The following is a 14,194-nucleotide window of genomic DNA, read 5'->3' on the forward strand; positions in this document are numbered from 1 at the left end:
TTTTTTTTACAGACAAGCTTTCCCAATACCCTACAATGTTTCACACAGAGAGACACAGACAGATACTCCATACAGTGACTATAAAGAGTAAAGGAATAAACAAAGACTTGGCAATTTGAAACAGAAGACTCACTGATGAAATACCCATGAAAGAGAGAGAGCCTGGTCAAACTTTCCTGTCTCAGACTTAGTTATAAAGGACCTTGTGAAGGTTGACTCTAACCTTTGCGTGCATCACTTTAGTATGGTAGTGGTGAGCACTACAGAAAAAGAATCAATACAGTTATGTGGATGTACTCAAGGAGACTGCTCTCTTGACTGCTTTTTTACTGCTGAATAGAAGAATTTATGTTAGGATTTGTTTTTCAATAGTTGACTCTAAATTGTTGTTACCCTGCTTTAAAAAAAACACCAGACAATTCAAAGTAGAGAGGGGGACCATTTATGAACAGTAAATCTGAAACTTTGAAACAACGGGAAAATGAAATATTTCAGGGTTCATGAGACGCAGCTACTCCATTCTTTTAGCAAATAGATTTCTCATAACCTTGACTTTAAATGCTGAAGTACATAATGCATGATTATGTATTTAAATCCCTATTTGACCTCCTAAGTGAACACCACTTTAAGAAAAGACATTATTAGTGGAACTGAAAACATACAGTGAAATGGTTTTCCATTAAAAACTGCAGTCTAACTTGCGCTAGAATGTTTCATCAAATAATGCAATTTTGCAGTAAAATTGGATGTGAAAATCTTAAAACAAATTAGCATTCTATATTTTAGTAATATTTTCAAGTATATAATCTGGGATTGGGATTATTATTTCATATTCATACATATATGCATTTTTATTGTGATGTTATATTTTTAAAACATTTAGATTGTAATTATTTATGTATTATAATTTTTGTAGTTTACTGGTGTACATTATTTTTATATGTAGATAATTTTATCAGATTTAAGATGCAAAACTTTATAATTTAAAATATTCACACTTTCAACAGCAACACACCAATCAAAACATGATTCAACCTTGATAGTTCAGAAGATGCTACATATCTTTCTATGCTTCTTTTTTTTTAATTGTCCACCAGTGCCTTTCTTTTTCTCTCTGCTCTCTCATGATACATTCATTTTTAGCTTTATTTCCAAGACTATGCTTGAAAAGGCTCAAACCTTAAAGGCTCTTTGCAGGAAGTTCTGCTTCCCTCTGTTGCTGTTTCACTTCTAAGCAGCTTCATTACTGATGAAGCTTGGCAGCTTACAAGTAGGTCTCTGTCCTGCCTGCTCACTCTTGTACCCTTTGTTTGGCCCTATCCTCACATTCTCCAGCCCTGACGCTAGAAACAATTATTAGTTCTTTTGTGGCTCATCCCTACTTCTCTTGCAGAACTAATCGCTTTTTTTCCCCCAGGATAACGTCATTACATCAGATTTCTCCTAGTCTCCTTTTTTTTGTTTCACCCAGGTTAGTAAGGTTGTTTATTGTTACTCTTATTGGAGGATATTCACTCACCACTATTCTGACACAAATTTCTCTCCCCTACTTTTAGGAATAGTTTTTGGTTTTAGTGACTGACAGAGGCTGCCTTACAGAAGGATTTCTTCACTGTTGTCAATAGCTAGGTTATGTAACTATTACTGAGAAATGGATAAAAGAGCTAGCCCACTTACTCAGTAAGCTTACTGTCATGCCAAATAAAAATTGTTGAGTAAACCATCAAAGATGTTAGGGTTTCATGCACAATTCCCATAGAATTATGGATTCTTTCATGGTTCTCTGTGATACTGAATGAAGCTTTATGCTGTACTTCATTCATTGCAACCACTTTCAAGATACTTCTTACCACATTCTGGTTTTACCTGGCATGCCAACTTCTACATATATCCAGATCTACCAGAAGTTCCAACACATATCAGCTTGTTGGGTCATTCCTTGCTGCATTTTCATCCTGTTGTTAGTTACTTGGAGTCCTGTAAGAGCATAGTGAAAGATTTGTAGCTTAGTTTAGCTTTCCTCTGGCAATCACCTTTATTACATGTAGAAAGCGGACTGAGCTTTATGTTAGCCTGGATATTTCGTAGACAAACTTTGGAAATGACACATTTTTCTAATTTTATCATTCACCAAAAAGTTCTAAATTCAGTGGGACTTTTGTGAATTGGTGTTTTGAAGGAAATTATCTATTTTATTTAAAAAAAAATCATTATGTTTCCAGTTTGAAGGCAATTTGAAATTTTTACTTATTATCTGTTTATCACACTGAAAGCAATAGTGGGATAAATATGGGATTAAATCCCACTAATCATACTCTTGGTGTGTTGTAAGTATAATAGATTTTATGACTTGGATCTCTGTGTCAGGAAAAGTGGGTTTCCAAGATCTACTTAGGGAAATTAGATGCCTAACTCCTTTGAAGAATACAGATACTTTAAAAGTTTCCTTAAATAAATAAAACCCTATTTAAAATTATGATCCAGGTCCCCTTGCCTTTCTGCAAAATATCCCTATTGACTTCTGCTTACATTTTAAGTCTCTGAAAGCATGACTACATAAAAGGTTAAGTAAAAAAATCCAAAATTCTGTCTGTTTTGGCATATGCTGGTTTATTCTTTAGAAGGATACTGAACTAATGTCCTTGCTGTTGTAAAATATTAAGCAAAAATATATAATACTATATGACACGTGAGAGTGCAAATTTAAATGAAAACAGAGCTCACATATTGCTTTTACATTCTATCTGCCAGTCAAGCCGAGACTTTATGAAGAACAGCAAAGCAATTTTCAATCATGTATGGTATATCGTGTAGGTCAAATTCTTTTATGTAAATCTCTTTCACTTGGGTGTTTAAATTTCAATAAAAATGTAATGATAAAAAGTGTGGCTTTTATTTCTCCTTCTTTCTCTAATTCATTCTGAGTTTTGGAGAACAAGTGTTTTATTGAGCATGACACCTAAAAGGGGCATTGTTTTTAAAAGGTGTTAAAACAAGAGTCACATATGTTTTGGATAATGGAAGTATTACAGGAGGCTTCCCCACACCACCTTTCTTTCCTGTAAGCTGGGGCTCATGGAGCAGTTTCTGTAGGTTAGCTCGAGTTCATCTGAATTCTTCAGATCACCAGATGAGGGTGGCACAACTGATGGCTAACAACAGCATGGACTGTTTCAGAGTTTCCTCTTGTTATGTAGGTTTTCATTGCTGTTTTCATACAGGAGGTTCCCTGTGTTAAGAATGTACTGAACTCAGTGCTAAGTGGTGCCTACAATTAAACAGTAACCTGTCTCTCCCAGCCCCGTATCACCCCCCTCCTCCCCCCCCCCCACCCCCCCCAACTCACTGGTTTCAGATCTTACCTAATAAGAGGTGCTTTCCCAAGTCAGAATTTAGTTCTCGCATCAGGATTTCACTTTGTAGTGAACAACCTAAGAAAAGGGATACTAAGCCAATCTGCCTTCAATATGTAGATGAATGCATGGCCTCCGAAACGCTCAGCCTCTTTGCTTGCCTCATTATTTGCTTTTGAAGCGAAGAAGAAAGATGACATGAACCTCTGAGAGCAAGGGTATTTCTTAGCAGTGAGATTCACTTTCATGTGTGATGTGGGTTAGATCCCAAACATTGGATAATACGACACATACCATGCTATTGTACAAGTTGTGAATAATAAACATTATGGAAATCCATACAGGGAATACCATGTACTTCAGGGCAAATTCTGAATTCAGGAAGATAACTGCAGCTCAGAGGAGAGCTTAACCACCAATCATATAAAATGCATTTGGCCGTATCACTATAGATCCTCACAAGTACAAGGAGGTAAGCTGGTTTGCACCAGCTGAGAGTAAGTGTTGGGTTTTTGTTTTGTCTGAAATATGATTGCTCCAGGAATTTTTGCAACAAGTTTGTGCCTATATTTGTATCACAGAGCTAAAGGATCGAGTGAGTAGACCTGGGCAGGAATTAATGTTTCTGATCTGATGAATTATTTGGAGATTTAAATTCTTTCCTGTCCTTAACCAAAAGTAAAAGTAGAAAAAAGGAGCCAAAATATGCAAGCAAACTGAACCCAAGCAAATCATTAGTCTTATTAAGTAAATTTTTTTCAGAATATCTTTGGTTTCAATATTAAAATAAATTGTTCTGATAGTTAAATGAAAAAAAAATTAAGCAGCAGAATATTTCATTCATTCATTTTCGAAACAGTTTAAGGCAACATAATGAAATCTACTCTTTCCTTCCTGAATTGTTTTATCTTTGACAAATCAAACTTTTCAGTTAAAATTTGTATATTTTGTACAGGTTCCCAAGCACTGGCAGTAGGAGTAACTAGTGGCTATGTGCAAGGAAGAGGAAGAAGTAATTTTCAGTTCATGTAATCTTTCAAAAGCTGTGGAGAAGTCTGGTCAGATTAAAATTCACACTGAAAAAAGAATGAGTTGTAGCTTTCTTTTGTTTGTTTTGGGTTTTTTTTTTGTTTTTGTGTCCTAACCCTCCCCCCTCTTAGAGACAATGTAATGCAGTCATTTTTCCACATGTAATGATATTTACTTCCTGGCACAAGATATTGTCATACATTAATGTTGTCAGTGGTATCACTATTTGGGGTAACATTTGGGAAGACATTAATCTGTCTTGCCTCTTTCTACAAGCTTATATGAATTCTTTGCCTTGGTCAAGAAAAAAGCCTAACAACAAACAGAATTCAATGATTTGAATTCTGAAGTATAAGGAAATCTATTCCCTCGTGTTATTTAGAAGCTTGTCAGGGATTACACAAGGATATTTGCACATGTATTATATAGTTTTATATTTTTGCACTTGTCAACATTACCTCCTGACAAATTCTCTTGATAATTCTTCCAACACGCTGTCTGATAGGGATCAATTCCCTCCACTTTCTCCCGTAGCCTGGAAACCCTGGTTGGAAAAAAATTGTTTAGTTCTGTTTGTTCCTAAATAGTCCTACTAATAATTCAGACTCATCCACAGTTCTTTCCTCTTTTATCAACTCCAAAAAGCATTTCTTTTGTTCCCTAAAGCATTAAGTACATTGGTAACACCCTGGAGAGAGCTGGAAGTTGGCAGGGAACATAGATGGTAGTCTTCCTGCTAATGAGAAGATGAAGACTTGCATAAATGGGTCCTTTTCTTTTTGACATACAAACTCAGTTTGGATTCATCTCCACACTATCTCTATGTTTTTAAAGAATAACAAACTGATACAAAATCAGAATCAGTCAATGTTGCATAAAGCACAGTGTCTGACACTTCCTCCATGGGACTGAACAGAAAGCATATCACTTTGTCATGTCCTCCAAAAATGGCATAACTTCTAGGATCCCAGTTTTACGAATGTTCACCCATCTGTTTATCTTTATGCTCTGAGAACAACTTCAGTGGTTTCACTGGCGTTGCCTGCTGAGTCTTAGGGTTAACATGTGTGCAAGCTTATGTGGAAATGCAGACTAACAAGGCAACAATCTTCCTGTCATTGCAGGACTACATTATCTACTCTGAATGATCTCAGGACTTGGCATGGGATTTATGGTGGGAATACTATAAAGCACAGCCACATACCCTGCACAAAACACAGAGAAAGCATGTCTAGATCATTGTTTTAGCTTTGCAAAATGTCTGTTCATATGGAATCTCAAAAAAACCCTGACAAATCCCTCCATGTTTAAAATACATCATTTCATCTGGTATTAACATGGAAAGGTGACAAGATATATGTATCTTTCTACACACTTGGCTTACATTTGTGAAATAAGTATTTTTTAGTAACATGACATTGTAGGAACCTGCTGTGATAGAGAACCATATGTCCTGGAATTCTGCAAAATCCTCAGTTTTTGTTAAGACATATGTAAAACAAGCCTTGGTGAGCTGTGTACATGCGTGTTCTGAAGGCAGACCACTGAACACCCATGCTGAAAATGATCACCTATGTCTTAGGAGCAGAGTATGAATATTAACCAAAGTATAAAAGGAATTTAATTTCTTCCTTCCCTGCCTGTCTTCTGGGTTTTTTTTCTCTTTTTTTTCTCCCCTGAAGTTTAAAATGTCAGCATCTAAAGCACTCAGCAAGTACAGTAAAAAATATTAAGTAACAGAATAGATCTCTGTAATGTTGGCTCAACTGCATTTAGTTAATACTTTGGGGTTTATTCATCCCTTGTAACTACAATTAGTGTAATGAGAGTGATGCAAAAGTATTAAGAAGAAAACCTTGTTCTGGTGATGGAGAGCTCTTTCAAGGCTTCTATGTATGTATCAGTGACTTCCACTATATTCAGAAAAAGCACCTACAGAACACCAAAGACAGCTACTTACAGATAGGAGAAACACATTGTTAATATTGATAAGTGACAGAAATGATGGAAATGAAATGGTCCCCTTTTCTGCATATTAAAGATAGATTTTTTTTAATTTGCTTTTAAAATTCGTATTGATGTCAGTAGCTCATAATGAAGTGAAGTACAGAACTGGAACTTGGTAATTTTTTTTTTCCATTGCTTCAAAGTACTATTGATTTCCATTAAATCTTAGTGATAATTATTGAATGATAGTAAATAGCTTCATGGTTTACAATCTTAACATAGTTTGCATGGCAAACAAGTTCAAGTGTATTTCCCCACAACAAATATTAGCTACTTTCATATCAGCATCTTTATGAATATAAATAAAACAAAAGATTTCTGTAGTATCACTGATGCCGATTGGATAGGAGAGAATGTTACTACTGGAGGGATACATAGAACTTGGAATTTAAATACAAGTAAATAAGTTGAAGCACTAGTAGTACTTGGTTTCTTATGGATCTGTCTCTAAATGCCTATCCTTTTGTCTTATGGTTATTCTACCACAGTATCTTCACTTTTCTGGTCTTTGCACCGAACCTGTAAAGTACAGTTAGCTCCCTTCCATTCTTTCCAGGGACTGACAGTGCAATACACAGCCCTTACTGTTACTAAGTCAAAGATGACTGGATAGCTTGGGTGCATTTTCTGATGGACTACTGAGCAGGCCAAATAGATCAAGTAACTGCTGACCTTAAACTATGGTCTTTTCTTTGATGAAAGCTCTTAACTGGGCAGCTCCTCCCTACCTGGTTTCATAAGAACATATGTACAGCCTATAGATGAAATAGAAAAGTCACTCTCCTAAATCTGTCTGAAATAAATCAACTGTTTGAGGGAAAAAAACCCAAACCAATGGACAGACAGGAATTACAATCCAATTGGTATTTATTTTATGGAATTATGCAAGTTTCTTTGGCAGCAATAAAAAAGGTAGCCAAGGTATTCTAAACTGTGGTGGGATTTGGTTGGTTGGTTTTGGTTTGGGGTTTGTTTGTAAGTTTTTTCACTTAAAAAATTGCAGTCCCCAACCTGGGATTTTAAGTGGCAAATCTGGGGAGTTACTGCCATGAACTACGCAACATTTATCTACCTAAGCCTGTTAATTGCTGTCCCTTGAGAACTTCAGGGATGTATGGGACTGGGGTCATTTTCTTGAAATAGATGGGTTTCCATGTAACCTGCTGAGAATGAGCCACCTTTTTCAAAGTATTCAGCATCATTATTGTGCCTTATTCCCAGGTGTATTTATTAATTAAAAAAAACCCAAACAAAACAAAACAAAACACCACACCCCCCAAAAATCCAAACAACACCCCCCCACCCCCCCAAAAAAAACCAAACCCACAAGCACAAAACCTGAAGTCTGTAAGCTCAGCTGAAACACAATACAAAATTACTGGTGTAGATTTTAAAAACCAGATGTACAAATGTCACTAATTCATTGAACAGCTTTTAACAAACATATTTCATATTATACACTCAGGAAACTAGACACCTATCTATATTCCGGTAAAGATATTTAAAAAGGACTTAATGTGTTGCAAATACTCAATAAAGATGTGTCACAACTTATGGAATGAAAGGTGGAGGTGATCCTTCCCCTCTACTCAACACTGGTGAGGCCACATCTGGACTACTGTGTCCAGTTCTGGGCTCCCTAGTAACAGAGAGACGTGGGCATATTGGAAAGAGGCCAGTGAATGGCCACAAAGATGACTGAAGGACTGGAGCACCTTTTCTGTGAGGAAAGCCTGAGAGAGCTGGGACTGTTCAGAAGGCTCGGGGGGATCTCATCAATGTACAGAAATACATGAAGGGAGGGTGCAAAGAGGACGGAGCCAGGCTCTTTTCGGTGGTGCCCAGTGGCAGGACCAGGGGCAGCGGGCACAAAGTGAAACACGGGAGGTTCCCTCTGAGCATCGGGAAACACTTTCTTGCAGTGACTGAGTACTGCACGGGTTGCCCAAAGAAGCAGCTGAATCTCCCACCTTGGAGATATCCAAAAGCTGTCTGGACATGGCCCTGGGCAACTGGGGCTAGGTGGCCCTGCTTGAGCATGGAGGTTGGACCAGCTGACAACTAGAGGTCCCTTCCAATTTCAGCCAGTCTGCGATTCTGTGATTCTGTGAAACAGCAATCTAGTCTTCCTTCTGACCTATTTATGTGTTTGTTCTCCTTTTTAGTTAATGCAGTGCAATACATGCACTTAGGGATTGGCCTTTACTATTATATGTAGCCTCATGTGAAGGAGTAGCTTCTTGATTAGCCCTGAGAAATATTTCTGAGAAGTAACAAATATTCTTCTCTTGTTCCCCTTTGGCTCTGGAGGAGAACTGGTTTGCAACAGCTTTAGATCAGCTTCCAGGTTTTCTCAACTACATGGCTTTCATAGCATACCTGCACTTTTGGCCTCTAAATTTCACTTTCTAGCCACTTCCTGAATACTGCAAATTGCAGTAATGACCTGCTAAAGAGTCTGCAATAATGGTTGATTCTTATGTGGTTGTAGCTGTACACTTTTCTTTAATGCTACTCATATTTTACATAAAGATTATTTTTTTTCTGGATTCTGTTTGACACAGTAAGATAGCATTTTTTTTCTCATGAGATCACTGTTGTGGTGGGGGTTTTTTTCCAGAACCTCCCAGTTTAATTTGTCTTTAATTACTGGTTAATTAGTTTGTAATTAATCTGCTTTGCATTCACATATTTAATAGCCAGAAATACTCCAGCAACTTGAAGTGAGATCTTTGTACATGAATTCAAAAGAGAGTTACTAAAACAACTCACATAGAGTAACGGTGAACTCAGCATCATTTAGAATTATTTTTTTTTAAAGATGCAAGATTTCCTTTAAGAATTCCTTCAATCTGATTTTTCTGGAGCTGTTAAACAGCCTCTGCAAGCAATAATTTAAACATGATGGTTTGCTTTTTGCTTGTGTGAATTTTTTGGGCCCCTGTGTTCATCTCCTCTCTTCATGCCAGCACTAACACAAACAGATTCACAGGATGTGCAGATCTGCACTGGGATAACAACACTGATCAGATCTCACGTCTCAGCATTTCAGCCACCCAAATTCAGCAATACTTTCCCTAAAGCACAACTAGATGGATATGCCCCAGTTCTGTTTTGATTATCTACCCCTTCCTGGACCCCCGCAAGCTCTTTTTTCTGAAATAAGAGAGATGAGACAATGGCTGGGGCAGATCTGGGATGTGATGGAAACCACTTTTTCTAAAGGCTTTGGTGGTAACTGTTACAGCTCAGAGCCTGGCAGACTGCAAGATTTGAAGTTAGGAAGGGAAGTGTCCTCCCTGTCAGATTGCTATGAGAATAGGGATAGTGAGGTTTTAGTTCAGTATAATTTTTTCCTGGTGAGAATGTTTAGTAATATCCCCCCCCAGGCAATTTCCAGCTGAATGAAGACTTCTCCAGAATTGGCAACCAGCTTGATGACTTCTGTGATCTGCCTGAAAACATATGTTAGTTGCCTGACAATGCTCTAGATTAGATGTGTTAGATTAGACTTTGAGGTAAATAAAAGGACACTTTGTCAAAAGTTATGGAGGATACACTACCTTACACTGTGACATTTCAGATAAAGGATGTTTCCTTCATTCCTTCTCCCCTTCTCTTCAGTGTTTAACAATAATCTGAAGAAAGCTTTAGAGTAGCAAGAAAATTTCTATTTAGGATCTCTGCAGACATTGCCTCCTCATTCAAAGGAGAAGAAACTTTAAAAGTCAGAAACTTTAGTTAGTTGGGCTTCCCTGGCAATCTTTCCTTTCTGAAAATCCCCCCCCCAGTTTGCCAGAAGGAAGATTTCTAGACAAATCAAGAGTACCTTTACATCCTGAGATGAAAAAAGTAATAAACCCTCCACAAAGTAAACTTAATAAGGAGTAAAGTTTCAACTACAACTTCTAGACTATGAAAGTACAAAAGAAATGAATGGCTCAACAAAGAACAGGCAAAGTTTCTAAATAAGACCAGGTGTCAGAAATACTGAAATCCTAGTGGTTGGGATGGAAAAGGAGAAAAAGATACACCTGACAGAACTGATTAAAATAGCAAAATTATATGCATCTTCTGACAGGACATAGAAAAAGTTGTGGCTATAGATATGCACTCAAATAAAAGGTGAGCCAAGTCCACGGGAATAAACTTAGTCTTTCCAATGGGCACTCATTACCAATTTTATCTTATTCTCTTTAGCCATTATTCTGCTGTAACATATATAAGAAAAGAGAAAGAGTTTGCTTTCTGTAGAAGTGACAAAGATACAAAGAAGGTTCCTGAAATCTAATATTTGTAGTTACAGACAGGCATCCCACTTTTCCCTCCACCCTCTCAATCACTTAGTATGTAAGGATGTGTAGATACAAATTGGTTTGGATTTTCCGTAAGAGGAACACAAGGAAGTCATCTTCCTAGTATATTTGAGTGGGAATGAAGATAGGTAGTTGTCACAGAAACAGAGTAAAAAGCCAACAAAAAATTACGGATCTGAACTGGTCTTTTCAAATGCATAGGCAGCTTGCTGCAAGCCAAAACAAAACCCTGCACAAACACCACCTCTTCTGACAATAAACAAGTAAGTCTGAAATCATGAAGAGCTTGCATCCTCGACATGGGAGCAGGTATGAGATCTTATTCCAGAAGTGGCTTTGTTGGTCTGAAGTAGAAGAGAAGCTAATATGTAAGAATAGTATAACTGGCCCTTGGGAATACATCTCTATCCAAATGTAAATTCTATGGAAATTATAAATTGAAGTCAGTGGGGTTACAGTGGTTACAATTGAGGGAAGAAATTAGATATTAAATTGGTATTTCTATTTTTTAGGACAATGATGAAATCTTTTTACTGCAGTAGAGGTAGTTTTACGGCAGCTTGTTATTTAATAGCATTTAAAAATTCTGTGCATATATTTTCATTGGCTAAGCTTAACATACTGAAATAATGTTTCTCTGTTTGTTATGAAAGTTGATTTAATATAGTGCATTTGCTTTAACACTACATTTTCAATAAACTTCAATAGGATGCTGAGAATACTGAATGGATTGAAGGAATTAGAATATCTATTTGAAATAGCATTATGGAGAAGGAAAACCCAGGATATTTGATTTTCAATAAAACTCCTGATAAAATTAAAATTTCTATAAACTGATCCCTGGCTTTTTGAAAATAACAGAAACAATTTAAAAATATGAAATTGGAGTTTAAACTGGGGGAGGGGGAGTGAACTGGCAAGAAAATACTGGTCATTATAATGTATGTTATCAACAGACTCCCATAAATAAAATCCCAGTATCTAAAATTAAATATATCATATACGGTGGGATTAAAAAGAATCATTGGTTTATTCTGGGCTGATTGGTGTACACAAGTCAGAGACATGTACTTTGGATTTCTTATTCTCATTGCTGACTGCACATTTTATTTTCTTGTCTTAATGTAATTGTTATCTGGGGCCCAGTGTTTTCAAATGAGATTTAGTATTCCTTCTCCATTAGACTGCCATTGGGAGGAAAAAATCTTTGTAACACGAACTTTTTGTGTGAAAGTGAAAAAAAAAACCAAACCCATACCTATTACCAGTCAGAAAGCCATGTTGCAAGAGACTTATAGGGATTCTATAGCTGTAGAAGAGAGAACCTGCCCATGGAATTCATGATCCTTGATTATAAGAAGTTCTGAGGCAGCTGCACTTCTAAACAAACACACAAAATGAAGTAAACACAAATATAATATTCTGTTACTTCTCTGCATGACAAAATACTCATTTCATGCCTCTTAGATTTAACTTTAAATCCAGGTATGGAAGTTAAAAATTCCACTAATACTCTAAGCTTTTTCTACTACAGCTAGGTGCCAACCATGCCTTCAGTACTTCAGAATGGTAATTGTAGTTTGTATGTCTGCTACTTCTTATAAAAAAAAAAATTGTTACCATCTATGATTTGTATTAAATTTGTGCCTCAAAACTCCAGCCATATTTTTACACCTTACTAAACTTAGAGGAAATAGAAAATACCTTCTGCCATTAAAAATATAAGTGGGAAATTTTGTGACAAAGAGCCAAAAAGCTTCAGGAAAAAAAAAAACTTTTGGGGACACAGTGACAGTGTAAGATAAAATTTCTGTTAACTTTTGCTTAAATTAAGAAAGGTAGATGCTTCAAGGAGCATTATCTAGTAAAACCCCCCTTTTATTCATTAAAAAAAAGCCCACAATATACTCTTTTAAGCCAGGCTTAGTTTATCTACCCAAAGAGTTCATTGGAAAAAAAGTAGTCAATTCAGGTGAAGTTTTTGCTCTGTCTTTGTCTTTGAACTTTTTGGAAATAGTCAGAATTGGACCCTTCAATCTGAAAAAGAATTAATTTTGTAAATGATGATATTTACTCACTAAAATGGATGTAAAAATAAATAAAGGAACAAGTAAGGTTAACACCTCTGATTATTATTTTTATTTTTTCTGAATTTTTTTTTCTCACAGTCCTAAGTTCTGACATCATTTGAGTGCACCAGAGTTTGCCTTTGTCACAATATGATTCATTAAGCATTTTTATTCAAGAGACCTAAGAGTCAGAAGACAAAGAAAAATAGTTCTCAAATGCATTTTTGTTTCCTTCTTTTCAAGCTTACCTGAGAGGGATTCAGCTGGTCTAATTCAAGATTTTAAAAGCTGGTTATCAAAATTAGGCTGTTTAAATAATTTTCTCTTTATTGTCGATGGAGGGAGTGAGTAATCGCATTGAAAAACAGGGGAGGTGACTTATCTCCACGTACATTCTTTTTCCCGCAAATGAGGCCCCAGTGTAATTAGCTCAAAATCAGAGGTTAAAATTTTAGATACCTACAACTAGATAACATATAACCCTCCTGATGTGGGCTGGGCTAAGTCCAGATTTTGAATTTCCGAAGTTAACAGTGTTAATGGTTGGAGTATGCCAGATCAGGAGATGATCATATCCTATATAACATAAATTATACGTTTTCCTTGAATTAATATTTCTTTGGCATATACATGTTTATTTTTTCTATGCAGTAGCTTAGATACCTCAAAGATAAACCATAGGCAAGAAATTATAAGACATATGTGGGCAAACATCATGCTGATATCACTAAGGTCTCCGTTCTGACTTGTCTCCAGAGAGACTATGATGGTATAAAATGCTTTTCATCATGGCCTGCCTGGTTGTTTGGCAATGCCACAATGCCTAGCCCGTGAAAAATAGAATGGGATAACTGATAGGCAGTATTTGATTTTGGTTTTACTTACTGTCTTTATGTTGGTCAGTAGAATTGAGTGACCATAACAACTGCAAAAGAGCTACTTATGGTAAGCGATGGCAACCAAGGATACCGATCTTCCTGGGGTGACAACTACAAGAAAAAAATCTCAGGTTTATTTGTTTGAGAGTGATTTAAAATAATTTAAAACTATTGTTTGTTTATTTGTTTAGTGTAGGTGCTTAAGTGCTGCCTTGGATCAGGGCCCGGATGTTTAGCACCTAGGGTGAGCCCATCAGGGTCAATAACTAGCTTTCAGATTAAATGTAGCATGATCCTGAAAATTTGTAGTCTAAACATAATGCTTCTTGTTTTGTATGGGGTGATACAAGCTGAGGAATTCATTGTAGCCATTCCAGAACTGTAATCCTGACTTGGTTATTGGCACTGTGTTTGGCCTTGGATACTTCCCAGCTCTGTGCCTCAGTTTTCCTGCCTGTAAGATTTGGAGAACAATAGCCTACTCTGAGACCTAATTAGCTGTTTGTATAGCACTGAGAAAACATGAAGTGCCACAATGTTAT

The sequence above is a fragment of the Accipiter gentilis genome, chromosome 15, assembly GCF_929443795.1.
Source record: "Accipiter gentilis chromosome 15, bAccGen1.1, whole genome shotgun sequence".
Lineage (NCBI taxonomy): Eukaryota > Metazoa > Chordata > Aves > Accipitriformes > Accipitridae > Astur > Astur gentilis.